At 47.5% G+C, this 14,985-nt stretch overlaps 1 protein-coding gene across 3 annotated transcripts in view; it reads right to left on the bottom strand.

Moving 5' to 3' along the window:
* Window positions 1-14,738, bottom strand: part of PLPPR1 (phospholipid phosphatase related 1) — a 246,955-nt gene extending 232,217 nt beyond the window's left edge. Inside the window, exons 1-2 of one of the 3 annotated variants that reach the window (XM_053297681.1) lie at window positions 14,109-14,738; window positions 8,792-8,983 (exon numbers count right to left, since the gene is read on the bottom strand). The gene's annotated coding sequence lies outside the window, so the exon portion shown is untranslated. Of the gene's footprint in view, window positions 1-8,791; window positions 8,984-12,588; window positions 12,905-14,108 lie in introns of those variants that run through there. The other 2 variants (XM_053297679.1, XM_053297680.1) reach the window with 2 other exon arrangements.
* Between the last annotated feature and the right edge of the window lie 247 nt (window positions 14,739-14,985).

Raw genomic sequence — 14,985 nt, 5'->3', positions numbered from 1 at the left:
TAGTTGGCTAGGGGTTTGTTTTTGACAGGGCAGTTTCAGTTTCAGTTGTGCCTTGAGAGACAGTGGGTGGAGATGAGCTGCAGGTGAGTCACACAGATTGTGGGACAGCTACATTCCTGAGGTGGCTCAGTTTGAAAGCAGCTCTTGAGAAGACAAGGCTCAGATCAGGGGAGCTTTGCTATCTGGAGCTTTGAGAAAAGGAATTTGCTAACAGATATCAAATGAGTATTGCATGGAGTTTAGAAGTGAAGTGTGTGGGGAGGTGCACAAGTGGTCCCCTCTTCATCACAAAGGAAACACTCAGCATGAGGAGAAGGTGGGGTACTACCCCACTTTTGTAATTTTCTTGGAGGTCAGAGCTTAAACCAGGATTGCTCAACTTTGGCCCTCCAGCTGTTTTTGGACTACAACTCCCATAATCCCCAGCCACAGCAGTCAGTAGAAAGAGATTATGGGAACTGTAGGCCAACATCTGCAAGAGGGCCAAAGTTGAGCAGCCCTGGCTTAAACCCTTTAATTAGTTGGCAACTGTAGCTAAGACATAGCTCTCATGTAAAAAAAAGCTCTATATATTCTCAACAGCCAATAAAATTAGTTATGAAAGTAGAATGCCAGCAGGGGAGGGGGTGCTTCCCAGTGTTTTGCATGAAGTGTTGCAGAGACATAAGTTTTGGGCAGTATAAAAATATAAATAAATAAATAAATAAATAAATGATAGAAGGCAGAAGTCATGGGTGTGTGCTTGCTGCAAAGAACTCCTGGATCTCAAGGAACAAGTTTGTTCCTTCAAAGCCAATGTGGCTGACCTGGAGAAGCTCAGGGAGGCAGAGAGGTTAGTGGATGAGACCCTCAGGAATATGATAGACAGCTCCTCTGCTGTCATGGAGAATGAAGGTCCCAGGGAAGGAGAACATCAGTCTTAGGAAGAGGAGAATGCTCCCTTAGAAGGGACCCCTTTCTTGGGTGATACACCCATATCCTCTCACACAAAGGATAATCCTCTGGGGGATTGGGGGCCTCCAAGTAGTGGGCAATTTGATCGTTAGGAACACAGAGAGATGAGTTTGTGACCCATGTGTAGACCACACAGTAACTTGCCTCGTGCAAAGGTTGTGGACATCATGCAGCATCTAGATGGGCTGTTAGGCAGTGCTGGGGGAGGGGGGAGTCATCTGTCATGGTGTACATCAGCACCAACAATGTTGGGAAATGCAGTTGGGAGGTCTGAGAAGCCAAATTTAGGCTGCTAAGTAACATATTGATCCAGGACCACCCGGGTAGCATTCTCTGAAGTGCTACCTGTTCCACATGCAGGGCCAGTGAGACAGGCAAAGCTGAGGGGTCTCAATGTGTGGATGAGAGGTTGGTGTTGGGAGGAGAAGTTTTGATTTATTAGGCACTGGGATATATTTTGGGGCAAGCAAAGCCTGTACAAAAAGGAGGGGCTCCTCTTGAACCAGGATGCAACCAGTCTGCTGGCACTTAAAATAAAAAATGTTGCAGAGCAGCTTTTAGAATTAGGCCTGGGGGGTTGCTGACAGGAACTGGGTAGTATCTGGTTTGGAAAGGAAAAATCCCCTAAGGTGAGAGGGTGCAAACATTTCAGATAAAACAGAAGGGAACAGAGTAGAACCAGGAGCAGTGCAGACAAAAGTACATGAAAGCTGGTCAAATGACAGTGAGAGAGACAGTACATGCCAATGCCAGGTAAGAGACTCAGCATACAGGTGTTTCTATACCAATGTCAGAAGTCTCCAAGCCAAGATAGGCGAGCTGGAGTGCTTGGATGCTAATGAAAACAGATATGTGCGGAGCAGTGATCTTTCTAATTTAACTGAGCAGACATCAAAAAATGTGTGAGCGTGCACGCACACACACACACACACCTTAGAGGGAACACTGGTGTGGAGGCCATGTGCATGCCGGCACCTCATGAGGACAGCTGGGGGAGAGTGCTGCCGGTGCGTGCAGAGAGAAGGGAGGAACACTGTCTGGAAGTGGTGGCAAGGAAGGAAGTGGCGGCAAGTGGCAGAGAAGCAGGTATGCACCTGCTCTCCTCCATTTTAAAGGCACAGGGGATGTGTTACAAATTGTGCTTCAAATTGTGATTCATGCACATCTCTAACAGCATGGCTTCTGCGAGGGCAAATCTTGCCTCACTAACCTTTTGGAGTTCTTTGAGAGTGTCAACAGGTATGTGGAGAAAGGTGATCCAATTGACATAATACCCTCAGACTTCCAAAAATCTTTTGACAAATTTCCCCACTAAAGGCTCTTGAGTAAACTTAGCAGTCATGGGATAAGGGGACAGGTTCACATGTGGCCTGGTAACTGGTTGAAGGAAAGGAAAAAGAGGGTAGGAATAAATTGACCATTTTCACAATGGGGGGGGAAGTAAGAAGTGGGGTCCCCCAGGGATCTTTACTGGGACCAGTGCTCCTTAACTTGTCCATAAATGATCTAAAATTTGGGGTAAGCAGTGAAGTGGCCAAATTAGCAAATGGCACTAAACTATTTAGGGTAGAAATCCAGAACAGATTGTCAGGAGTTCCAAAAGGATCTCTCCAAACTGGATAAGTGGGTGACAAAATGGCAAATGCAGTTCAATGTAAGCAAGTGTAAAGTGATGCATACTGGGGCAAAAAACCCCGAACTTCACATATACACTGATGGGGTATGAGCTATCGGTGACTGACCAGGAGAAATATCTTGGGGTTGTGGTGGACAGCTTGTTGAAGGTGTCAACTCAGTGCTTGGCAGCTGTGAAAAAGGCAAATTCCATGCTAGAGATCATTAGGAAGCGTTTTGAAAATAAAAATGCTGATATTATAATGCCCTTATACAAGTCTATGGTGCGGCCACATTTGGGGTACAGTGTACAGTTCTGATCACCATATCTTAAGGACATTGCAGAACTGGAAAAGGTGCAGAAGAGGGCAACCAAGATGTTCAGGGGCCTGGAGCACCTTCATTAGGAGGAAAGGCTACAGCATCTGGGTCTTTTTAGTTTGGAAAAGAGGCAGCTGTGGGGAAACATGATAGAGGTGTATAAAATTATGCATGGAGTAGAGAGAGTGGAACCCTACACATGATTTGGAGCTACAGGCTTACACTCTCTGAGCTCATGGAATTGTGGGCTCACCATTTGCTTACATGAGCTAATTCATGAGGGCATTTCACTTGGCTTGTAGCATGGGGAAAGGTAACTCCAGGTCAAGCCTAGCCTGCAACTGAAAAAGGTCTATTCCTTGTGCTCTTCTCTCTGATTCCAACACAGGTGAGGAAGCCAAAGTAAACACAAGTCAATTAAAAGTTATTCCTCAAGCAGGAATGGCCTAATACTCCCCTCCATGTTGACACATTGGATTAGCTTTTGATCTTATCGCCTTTGCAGAAAGGAACAGATAATGAGTAACAGGCTCATCTATCTTACAAGAGAAGTTAATGGTGGCTCAGGGTTTGGGAGGCGCACTTGTTAACACATTCCAGTCACCTATCAAGGCCTTCCTGAGATAAGCCCGAATGTGCCCATTCATTTCATCATGCACAGGTTTCTCAAACCTATTCACCTCACTGTGCTGTTAGAGCACACCCACCGAAGTTTGGACAATATTAATTCTTTTGTGTCTCACAGATGCCACCCTTTTCAGCAGAAAACTGTGGTCAACATTTGGCCTGACAGCAAGATGTGGCCTATTTCTGTCCTCGAGACCACCAAGCAATGTGGATCTCTGGAGTCACCCGTTGCATGTGTGTGAATCTGGGCACCAGCTGTACCATCTTGCTGTGCCGTGGCTACCATGCCTGTCCTGCTTTTTGTCTCCAGTTTGACCCCATTTCCAGGCCCAATTTGTCCAGCAAGCCTGGCTGCATCGAGAGACTAGTCTCCTGCGATTAGACCTCCTTTGGACTTTGACTTCCTTCCTGACCCACGAGTGGCACACAAGAGGGTCTGCACTCTTGCATCCCACTTCCCTTCCTGTTCCTGGAGAGAGAAGTCCCTTGGTATCGACTGAGCAACAGATGTTCACACACACCATCGGAAGGAATTAAGAATACTATTCTCTGCTCTGAAATATCTTGCTCTCATCTCTTCCAGTTCTCTGTATAGTCTAAAGCTGTTCTTTAAGTCTGTTTCTCTGGTCAGCCTTGAGTGGATTTAATTTGGATCTTAAGCTAAAATGCCTCTTTGTGAGCTTAAATATAGTATTATTGATATTATTAGCCTGGTCAGTTTTGTTAGTTAACATTGTGTTGCTTGCTACTCAAGATTTCCTTTCTGTACCCCTAAACTTTAAATGAACCTGAGTGCATTTGACTTCAACTCTGTCAGTCATTTCCAAAACTGAAGCTTTATACAAATTTATTATGTAATGAACTGCTCACTCTAGAGTTGCTGATTCCCCACACATGCCCAAATGTTAGTCAGAGGGGGTTTGCCAATACCCCAAGAGCAGTATCATTAACAGGCTTTAAGACAAATTCATGGAGGACAGGTCTATCAATGGTTACTAGTCTGGTAGCTATAGGACACCTCTAGCCTCAGAAGCAAGATGCCTCTAAATACCAGCTGCAGGAGAGCAACTGCAAGGGGGTGGGCATGCCCTCACCTCTTGCCTGTGGGCTTCTAAGAGGCATCTGGTGACCCACTGTATGAAACAGGATGCTGAATTAGATAGGCCTTGGGCCTGACCCAAAAGGGCTGTTCTTATGTTCTTAAATACTGGAATTGCTTATAACATTTAACTGGGAATCTGTTAAGGCCAGGGGTCTCATTAGTTTTCTATACCCTGGTGCTGGTTTGGAGGTGAGCAAAGCTGCAACCCAGCTTCAGGCACAGAAATAACTAGATACAGCAGTGAGCCACTTTAATATGTAAAAGTCCTAAACACTGCTATGTTTTGTTTCAAGGTGCTCCCTTAACAACTTAGCAAAATCTGATCCTCTTTCTAATGCAATCAGTGGGAGTCTAACTGAAGTTTTTTTAAAAAAATGTTTATATGGAAAGTGTGGGCTCCAGTTTATTGAATTTCCCTTCCCCACTGTCTTTGCACTGTATGCAGATTGCCAGCAGTTTTACCATCTGGCCTCTGCTCTCCCAGCCTACTGCTTCTCTAAGTAGGGAAATAGGTAGGAGGACAATTGTCTCGTCCCTCCTCAGAAATCCAGGAGTCTGTCTTGGTACATAATAATCTGAAATTTATTTTAAAGAAATGACATACGATCAGTCTTATGGCAGCTGAGCTCAGGGGAAACACAAAAGAACCTATTAGAGAGGGGGAAACACCAAGCCCTCATAATGTTTCTGCAGCTTTATCAAATTCTGTCAGGAAGTCTCCTATGATTCTCAGGTCAGCCAGGGCAGGGCATGACAGTGGGGAGCCTTAAAAGTTCAAGATCCAAAATAGCTTGTCTTTTAAAAGAAGAACAGCTAAATCTTCAGAATGCTCCATAAGATGTGGATTCTTACGGAACCCTCCTCTAAGAGGGGATTTTCTGTATTTTGTGGATGATCTATACATGCAGCAGAATCAGATAAGCAATCAGTCAAGTTATTTTATTGTGAAACCAAGAGACTTCCCAATATCACACAGAATGCAGAAAAATATGCATTGCATCCAGTGATGCTGCTCCATGCCTACTGACAGGTGGTGAGAGATAGGCGTATATTTAAACTGTTTTGTGCCGGCAGCACTGGCTGACAATTTGCTTCTGGGCTCAATTCATGGTGCTATGTCCAGAGAACTTAAGCTGTGAATACTTCAAAAGTTACATATCTATCTGCATCATTTAACAGATATATTAACAACTAGTATTTTTAAGCCCGTTATGATAACGGGCGCGAGCTTTCTATCCCGTCTTTTCTGTCTCTCTCTCTCTCTTTCTGTCTCTCCCCCCCCCTTGTCCCCTCTCTCTTTTTGTTTTTTGTTTTGTTGTTGTCTCTGTTTTTGTTCTTCCTTATTTTGCTTTTACTTTTGGGGGGGGGTGGATGAATAACGGCCAAAATGGCCCATGAGAAGGTGGCCGCCCCCGCCTATCGCCCTCCCGTGCACCCAGCTGCCGGAGCCCACCTTACCCGCTCCAGCCCGAAGGAGAAGAGAGGAACTCGGAAACAGAGCTATTCTCTGTGTTAAGCTGCTGCCTATACTGTCGCAATGGACGCAATAGGCGTCCTTTGCGTCCATAGCGGCAGTTTGAGCAGTGACTTAGCACAGAGAGGAGCTCTGCTCGTGAGCTCCTCTCTTTTCCCTCGGGCTGGAGCGGGTAAGGTGGTCTTCAACAGCTCGGAGGGCGATAGGCGGGGGCGGCGACCTTCTCATGGGCCATTTTGGCCCTTAATCTTTTTGGGGGGGGAGCGGGGAAGGTGATTTTGGGCATCTGGGAGGGCGGGTGAGCAGGCGGCGGCGACGGCTGTGAGCGGGCGGGGGCCTCGTTGGCGGCTTCGCCGCCACCTCGCCCAGCTTCCCTGTCCCCCGTCTCGGTCTTCCCCCGCCGCCATTGCCCTCGCCTTTTTCAGGGCGGCCGCTTCTGGTTGCCTCGGCCTCCTCTCGCCGTGCCGCAGCTCATGGCTGAGGCGGCGGTTCTGCCGCCGCCTCGGCCACTTTCCCCCGCCGCCACACACCGGCTAATGGCCGCCCGTGGCTGTGGGACACTGGTGTCTGAGGTCCTGTGTCCCTTGGGCTCTTCTGGGCCTGCACTTCGCACAGGCCCAGAACAGCCCAGGGAGGCAGGGACGCAGATCCCCAACGTTCCAAAGCCACGGCCACTCACTTAGCCTTTTATTATATAGGATGGCCAGTGTACCATTCTGGACACACACACAACCCATCAATTCCTCTCTTTGAGCTCTACAAAGGGAACAAAACAGTATATTACAAAACAATACAGAAAATAAGCTCCTCAATAGCTTCTGAGACACATGGGCAAATGCTTGCTTCAGAAGGTATATTTCTACACAATTCTAAACTAATTTTATTCCACAGTTTGTCAGCAAAACAGAGATAGGAGCCTCCCCACCCCACTTCAGTCCAATAAATAACTGGCTCTATTTGGCCACTGTGTATGTATGTATGTATGCATGCATGCATGCATGCATGCATGCATTCTCATTTTTATATATCACCTGATATGTGCATCTCTAGGCAGAGTACACAATTTAAAACACAATATAAAACAGAGCAAAAACAATTAGAGCAATTTCATGGAATATAAAGTTAAAACAATCTCATAAGATAAAAACAAACAGTTTAAAATTAATTGCAGTTAAAAGTCAGAGAACATGTTTTTCAACATGCAGGAGCACTAAAAATTGCTATGATCTTCTGTAAAAGCGTTTTGGAGTTCAGTACCTGCTCATCTAGACTTTTTCGGAAACATAGTTCTAGTACCATTTTCCGGAACCTTACAATTCAATCTGCTGGTTGAATAATGCGTCAATAAACATTTCTCTCAGGCAAAAATAAAATGTCAAAACAAAACCCTTACACAGAGAAAAACAGCATGTCAGGAATAAGGATTCTAGGCTAGCCTTCTTGCCGACATGCTAGATTTCTATGTGCAGGGAGTTCCTCCTGCCCACTAGGGAAACGATGCAAGTTATTCAAATATGCAGTGAACATATCTGAAATCTGAGCAGTCCAGTCCAGAAAAACCATGCCTCATGTTTCTCCTTCATGTATATAGAGGATGTGAATGGCTCTCAACATGCCACACATCCCTCCATCTTATCCATTCGCCTGAAAGTGGTTCCTATCGTTGAAAAGCCAGACCACAGCTGCACCTTCACTGTTCTTAAAGCCCCTGGCACGGTACCATATAGCACAAGCCATCTTGTATATTATTGGAATGTATATAATGTATTATTATTACTGTTCACCGTATTTAGTGTTCCTCCAAGGAGCTCAACACTTCCCAAGTGTTCTTTGGCCACACTGTTCCCCACATGGACGAGGCACAGCTAGGGATTCAACACAAACATCATGTGTACAATACAAATTGTCGGCAGTTTAACAATCTGGTTTCTTTTCTTCCCAAACAAGGAATGGCTAGGAATAAAGTGGTCTTATCCAGCTTCAGAATCAGGAGAACACTCAGGGAGGGCTGTGAAGGGCCACGGTGTGACTTGTACGTCCAGAATGCACTAAATGAGTGCACCCGCTAGGACCTGAAAAAGCATCCGTGTGGGGACACCAACACTAATGGCTTCAGGGGGACCAAGATGTAAGCACAGAGATTCTAGTACCTGGCCAGATAATAGCTACCAGATACCTGAAGCAGTTACCTACTAGTGCAGAGGTTCTCAAACTGGGGACCCCAGATGTTGATGACAACCCCCATAATTCCCAGCAGCAAGGACCTTTGACCATTGCAGCTGGGGAAGATGAGAGTTGTCATCCAACAACATCTGGGGACCCAAGTTTGGGAACCGCTGAACTAGTGGATTTTTCTTATGTTTGGGGATACTTTATGCTCCTGCTGCTGTTTGTTTTTTTCTGAATCATACAGAGGGTGGAGGGTGGAGTATATGGAGATAGTCCATGTTATGAACAAAGCAACCCTGTGAGGCGAGTTACACTGGAAGGTAGGGACTTGCCCAAGGAAAACGAGCTTCATGGCCAAGAGGGATTTGAAACAAAGTCTCATCAGCTCAACGTTCCATACTCTGCTTCTCACTAATGCATTCAAAGGTCACAGCATCAAGTGTTAGACACAGAAACACAACATTAAGCAAACAGCTATGTGTATCAGACACGAGTGTGTGCCAGAGTGTGTGTAAGAGTGTCTCCCTTACTTCAGGAAGACTGGTGTTCAGATCACTGCTCAGCCATGTAGCTTGGTGGGTGCTCTTGGTCCAAGTCACACTCGGCCCTTCTGGATCAGACCAATCTTCCTCTAGCCCAGCATTCTGTTTCCAACAGCAGGCATCCAGATGCCTTTGGAAACTTGCAGGCAGGAACAAAAAGATGACGGTCTCCGCCTGTCTCTAGCAAAGTAAAAACATTGGTTCAAATAAATTTCTATACCTGCTATCTGCATGTTTGTTGCTTTCTATTAAAAGATGTGGTTGTTTATTCCCCTGTCTCTAGCATTCAGAGGTATGCCACCCTTGTACATGGAGGTTTCATTCAGATATCACGGCTAATCTACAGGCCTTGATATCTTCCATTAATTTGTCTAACCCTTTAAAAAAGCTATCTAAAATAGTGGCCACCACCATGACCTCTTGCACAATTAACATATGGAATTGACTACCACACTATATAAAGTACCTCCTCTGGTCAATCCAATCTCATGGAGTCATTGTAAGAATAAAATGAGGAAAGCAACTCACAGACACTGCCCCAAGCAGTTTGGAGAAAGGGCAGGATATACATGTAATAAATAAATAAATATGTCTGAGGCCGACAGCAAAATGGCCCATGATGGATGGATCTTTAAGAGCTTTTTGGGCCAGAGGGGAAATAGGAGTGAGGAAATAAGCAGTTTATTTTACTATAAAGGGAACCCGTGCAAAATGTTATTTACCGACATACTGAATGTCCATCGTATGGAGGAAGCTTTAGGACAGTCAGTCCTAAATAGCTGGTCAGTTCTCAGGAAAAATATAGGGCCTCCTGTGCTATGTCACATATGGGGGCTCTCCAAAGCCCGAAGACAAATGTTCTCTCTGACAAGACTCACATATGAAGATGGGAGCACTCCACACGTATACTCAGCCTCCCACAGACACGTTCCTTCCAAACACATCCTAGTGTATTCAGAGCAGTGTATACTCAGAGTGGAAAAATTTCACAGTACCAAGTTCCACAACATGTATGAATTATGCAAATTAAGCACATGTGTATAATCTTTATATTTCTCTTAGGGGTACCCATCACTAATCCCATGTGTGGGAGCTCTCGCGAAAGTTTGTGAGCAGCTGCCAATAGCGACGGGGACGGGCTAGAGAAAGAATATGGTGGTGGTGGTGGCTGGCCAGCCAAAGAAAATGGCAGTTGGCGGGCAGCTGCGACCGGCGAACAGGCAGGCAGTGGGAACTGGCAGCTGGCTGGTTGGTTGGCTGGCCAGCAGGCAGGCAGGCAGAAAACGGTGGCGGGGAAGAAGGTATGCGGGGAAGAAGGCGGCGGCTGCGGGTGGGCCGAGGGAGGAGAAGAAGATGGAGGGCAGGGAGCAGGCAGGGAAGAATACAGGCAGGGGAGAATGTGGCAGGGGTGGGCAGGCAAAAAAGCAGCAGGGGTGTGTGGGGGAAAGCGGCAGTGAACTAGGGGCACAGATGCTCTGTGCCAGATCAGCCAGTATCTGCTTATTTTGCATCATTTCCCCCCGTTACCACTTATCGTGGGAGAGAGGGAGTGATGCAGGGAGTTAGCCCCCTGCTAACTATGCAAAGAGGCACCTTTTTAAATGTGGTGATTCTCTTTATTGAGCAGGGGGAGAGCAACTGGTCATATCCACCCCCAGCACAGCATCCCTCCAGTGGCTGGAGTTGATCTTGGCGTTTCTTTTTAGACTGTGAGCCTTTTGGGGGGGACAGGGATCCGTCTTATATTTATTTAATTATTTATCTATGTAAACCGCTTTGGACACTTTTGTTAAAAAGCAGTATATAAATATTTGTTGTTGTTGTTGTTGTGATAAAAGGCAGTCTCCATTTCCCTGACCACTGGGAATTCTCATGCACCCCACTATGTCTTCTAAGATTTCACCAGGCACGGTACACACCCTTTCAAGCTCAGCACTACAGCCATAAAGGCTAGATATTTGTGCACAATTGGATAATACACATGGCTCCGCCTCCAGTCTTCCATAGTATATAAGTTATCCAGCTCTGCATCATGACCGGGCTGCAAACATAATGGTACACCAGGGATAGACCGTGGGGGGTGGGGGTGGGAATACTGGATGTTGTAAGTTTATTGTGTGACCCTGTGTGTGTACATGTGCGCATGCACATACAATGATCAGCAGATTAACAGATTCAGTACTTAGCATTCCAAGTTGCTCCTCTGCCATAGACAACCCTTATCATCTGAACTGTTCATTTTGATCCAATTCCCCAAATAGTCCTCATTTGTATTGAAACTGTATCCACCTTCCTTGCTTCCCAAAAGTGGCCAAGGAGGCAGGGCTGTCCTTAGGGCATGGCAAGCAGGGTGTCAGCCCCAGACCCCGCTCTCTTAACCCCCATTAGAATTAAAAGGAAGGAGGCCCCACACTGGCTGATTTGCCCCAGGCCCTGCACCTCGCCAAGGCTCTCTAAGGACAGCCCTGCAAGGAGGTTACTCCTATTGTTCCAACTGAGGATATTTTGCTTATGTATGGGCCTCTTTCTGAAGGTCACTGGAGTCACATAGATCAATATATATCTGGGAAGACCTTGGCTTTAGACATTAAAATCGTTGCCATCAACAGTAAAGCACCATTGTGATAAACCATAGAATAATGTAGTATAATATCTCCCCCTACAAATCTGATAGAGTATAAGGAGTTCTACAGCTGGCTGCACATGTGCTTTTTTAATACTCCTGATTCTCCTCCTACGGCAGCTCCACTGGTAATTATTTTACTTCGGTTGCATCCACAAACACAGTTGTATTACAACAGAACTAACTCCTGTTTCATCTCACTTGCTTTCCCAATGCATCCATCACCGGGGGGGGGGGGGGGGGGCGGGCTGGGGAATACTGATTCAATCCCACTTCCCAGTGCAACTTAAACCACCCTGAGTCATTTTTGGAAGGGCAGTATATTTATCAAACAAACAAACAAACAAACAAACTAGTAGAGGACAGACTCAATGACTTCTGTTTGAAAGTATAGAAGTAATTACTCCAGAGCTGAGAACTGTTCACTCTTCTACATTAACAATGTTTTTCCAGTGTTGCTTGTGCCATCCTGCGGTGACTAGATCTGAAGGCCGGTTCACACATTACATTTTTTAGGTGTACACCTAAAATCTGTTATGTTTACCTTTGAAAAAGTAAAGGCAATTCACATATTCTCATGAGGAAGCTGGGATCAGCACCCTGTCAAATGTACTTTCAGAGGCAAACCCTGGTATGCTGCTGTGTAGGATCTGAAATGGCCCTGATTGAACCAGGTCTAGTGAAGTGAAAACCAGGGACTTTCAAAGACAGTAAATCAATAATAAAATGTTTGCCAGGGCTTAATCTGAGCCACAGCCGAGCCTCTGCACCTGTTTCCAGGAAGCATGAAGCAATGAGAGCATCTTCCTTTCACTGCTGAGCAACTGGAATCAGCTCTCATTCATCTGAATTAAGAGAGAGTGTTCAGCTCAGAGCCCGCAACTTCCAAGCTGGTCTGAACGGTGACAACTCTCATTCGGAGAGATGCCCTGGTGCTCGTGCAAACACAGCTTCCTTTCTTAGAGGATGCTGTTTTCCATGGGGACATTAAAGGTATAGAAGAACTATTCAGCAACACAGTATTCCTATTCATATGCAACAGACGGAACAGGAATTTTTAAAAAAAATCCTTAGAAAACCAGGTGCAAATGTCCACTAAAATATACAAGAAATCACACATATCCACTGTATGCATTAAGTATCTTCCACCAAACTACGTTACCTTAAATGTGTCACTAAGCGGTGAGCTGAAGTCTGGTAACGTCTTTTTAAAAAAACAACCAAAAACAGCCCTAATGTAAAACAGGGAGTGTCTAGAGAGCGTTCATCTTTTCCCCTATGCATTTTTCCTTCCAAAAATCACGGGGTCTCCGCTCTCGTGTTTCATCAGATTTTCAACCCACATCTCAGCAACTCCTTTCCCCATCAACGTCCTGAACATCACCTCGACTGTTTGTAGCACATGTCTAGTGAGAAACCTCCAAAAGAGCAACACCACATCTCAGCTCGGCTTCTACCATCCTCACACAAGCGGTACACCTCTGATCTGCTGATGATGACACATCGGGGTGGAGTCTCTTGGGTGGCAGCAGCACAGATGAACAAGAACTTGACTCTCTTCTTGCAGCTGTGCACAAGCCCCACCCCCCCCCCCAGCCCAAACTAGAGAGAGCAAGACGCCCACTCACAAGGACAGAGAGGCGAACCTGCACTTAGCAGCATGAAGTTCGAGCTATACCCAGTTCCAGATAATATGCGGCAAAACTTTATTCATATGGACTTCTCCAGTCCAAACGCTTCCATTATGGACCCACTTTTTCACATTTCTCACCCTCATGGACTTCTCTATTCTCTGCTCCTCCCTTCTGTCTGAAAGAACTCTTTCACGGGGCGCTCCCCTGAATCTATTAGATATGGGGAGGGGACAACGGTACACGCCAGCAAAGCACAGAGGAACCTCGCCAAACATACATACACACATTCCCACTCTGACTCACATCCACCCACCACGGAAGGCAGGCAGGGAGGCAGGCAGGCAGGCAGCCAGCCAGCCAGCAGTCCCCGGCAATTTATTTTATTGCTAACATTATATCCCTTTCTTCCATCACGGAACTCAAGGTGGCGTACATGGGGCTCCTTCCCAGCCGGCGGCCACCCGCCGAGGCCAAACCTCCACCTGCCAAGCTCCAGCAAGGTGGCTGGGGGTCACGTGCCCTGATGAGCCCACGTCCTGGGACCCGCGCATGTATGACCCTCACATACGCGCAGCGACGTCCAAGCGCAGGTTGGCGGCTGAGCCCCCGCGCCTTGGAAACCACCCAGAGATCCAGCCAGCCAGACCCACAGCCAGAGACAGCGCAGGGCCAACCTCCGTGCAGGCGTCCCAAGTGCCGGCGCACACCCACACCAGCCCACGCGGTCCCCTCGCCTCTAGGTCTCCTATCGCGGCTCCGCAGACACCCCCCCCCCCCAACAAGTGCTCTTTGTGTCCTCTCCACATCAGGAAGAGAGGGAGAAATCAAAAGTTTCCTAGTGGGATTATAAAAGCAGACCCGCCAAGTCCGCATCTTTCTCCCTTGCCAGCAGCAGCCCATAAGCCGCCGCCTCCTCCTCCTCCTCCTCCTCTCCTTTCCAAGCCAATGCTCCGCGGCTCCCGGCGGCCGGCCGCCCCCAGTCCCACTTGCCCTCCCATCTCTCTCTCTCCGCAAGAGCGTGCGACACCCCGAATGTCCTCTGCCTCACCTCCTGCCTCTTGTCCGGCTTCCTCCTCCCGTCTGTCTTTAAGCAAGACTATCCAAGCTAGGAGTAGCAATATCCACTCAGGCTGCCGCCAGGAGACACCATCGCCATCCAATGCATTATGGTGTGTGTGTGTGTGTGTGTGTGTGAGTGAGTGTGTGTGTGGGGGGGGAGACTAATTTCTGACTAAGATTGGGAGCACTGATGTTGTGCCTTTTCCTACATCTCTCCTCCGATCCCGATTCTCCACCTCCTCTTGGTCCACAAGGTCTAGGATCTCCTATTTGTTTAACAGGAGGAGGAATAACGGGGGAGAGCGAGCGAAGGGGGTTGAAGATGATGGGAGGTGGGGAGGGGGAGAGGATCGCGCAGGCGCGCAAGGCAGGGGACACTAAGCGCTCGCTCAGGCGTGCACAGAGCCGCCCTCGCGCTTCCCACCTCCCGTGTCCTGGAAGCAAGAACGAGCTGCCCTATAGGGGAAGGGGGCGTGGCGTGGCGCGCCAAAGCTGGAGGGTCTTGTCTGTGTGTCTTGTTTCTCTGCAGCCCCACCGCGCTTTCCGTCTGCCTCTCTCCATCTTCCGTAACCCAGCTTCGCCTTGTTCTAACCTCTCCAAAGCGGGCCCCCTCCCCTTCCGTGCCAGGCGACGTGCTCTCTCCTTTTCACCTGACCCCCACCCCCACCCCCGTCTCTCACTTCGGTTCGATAATGCAAGTCTGTTCCGCATGTAGCCGGTGCGTGGCTATAGTGCTAGCGCATTGAAATCCCCCTTGGCGAACGAGATTTTGTCTGTGTGTGCGCGCGCGTGTGCGTGCCCACTCTTCTCTCTTGCAGTTTACAGATTCTAGCTGCAGGATATCTCTTCCCCCCACTTCCCACCCA

This window comes from Hemicordylus capensis, chromosome 2 (genome assembly GCF_027244095.1).
Source record: "Hemicordylus capensis ecotype Gifberg chromosome 2, rHemCap1.1.pri, whole genome shotgun sequence".
In the NCBI taxonomy this organism is placed as follows: domain Eukaryota; kingdom Metazoa; phylum Chordata; class Lepidosauria; order Squamata; family Cordylidae; genus Hemicordylus; species Hemicordylus capensis.
This window is presented reverse-complemented; position numbering and strand designations above follow the sequence as displayed.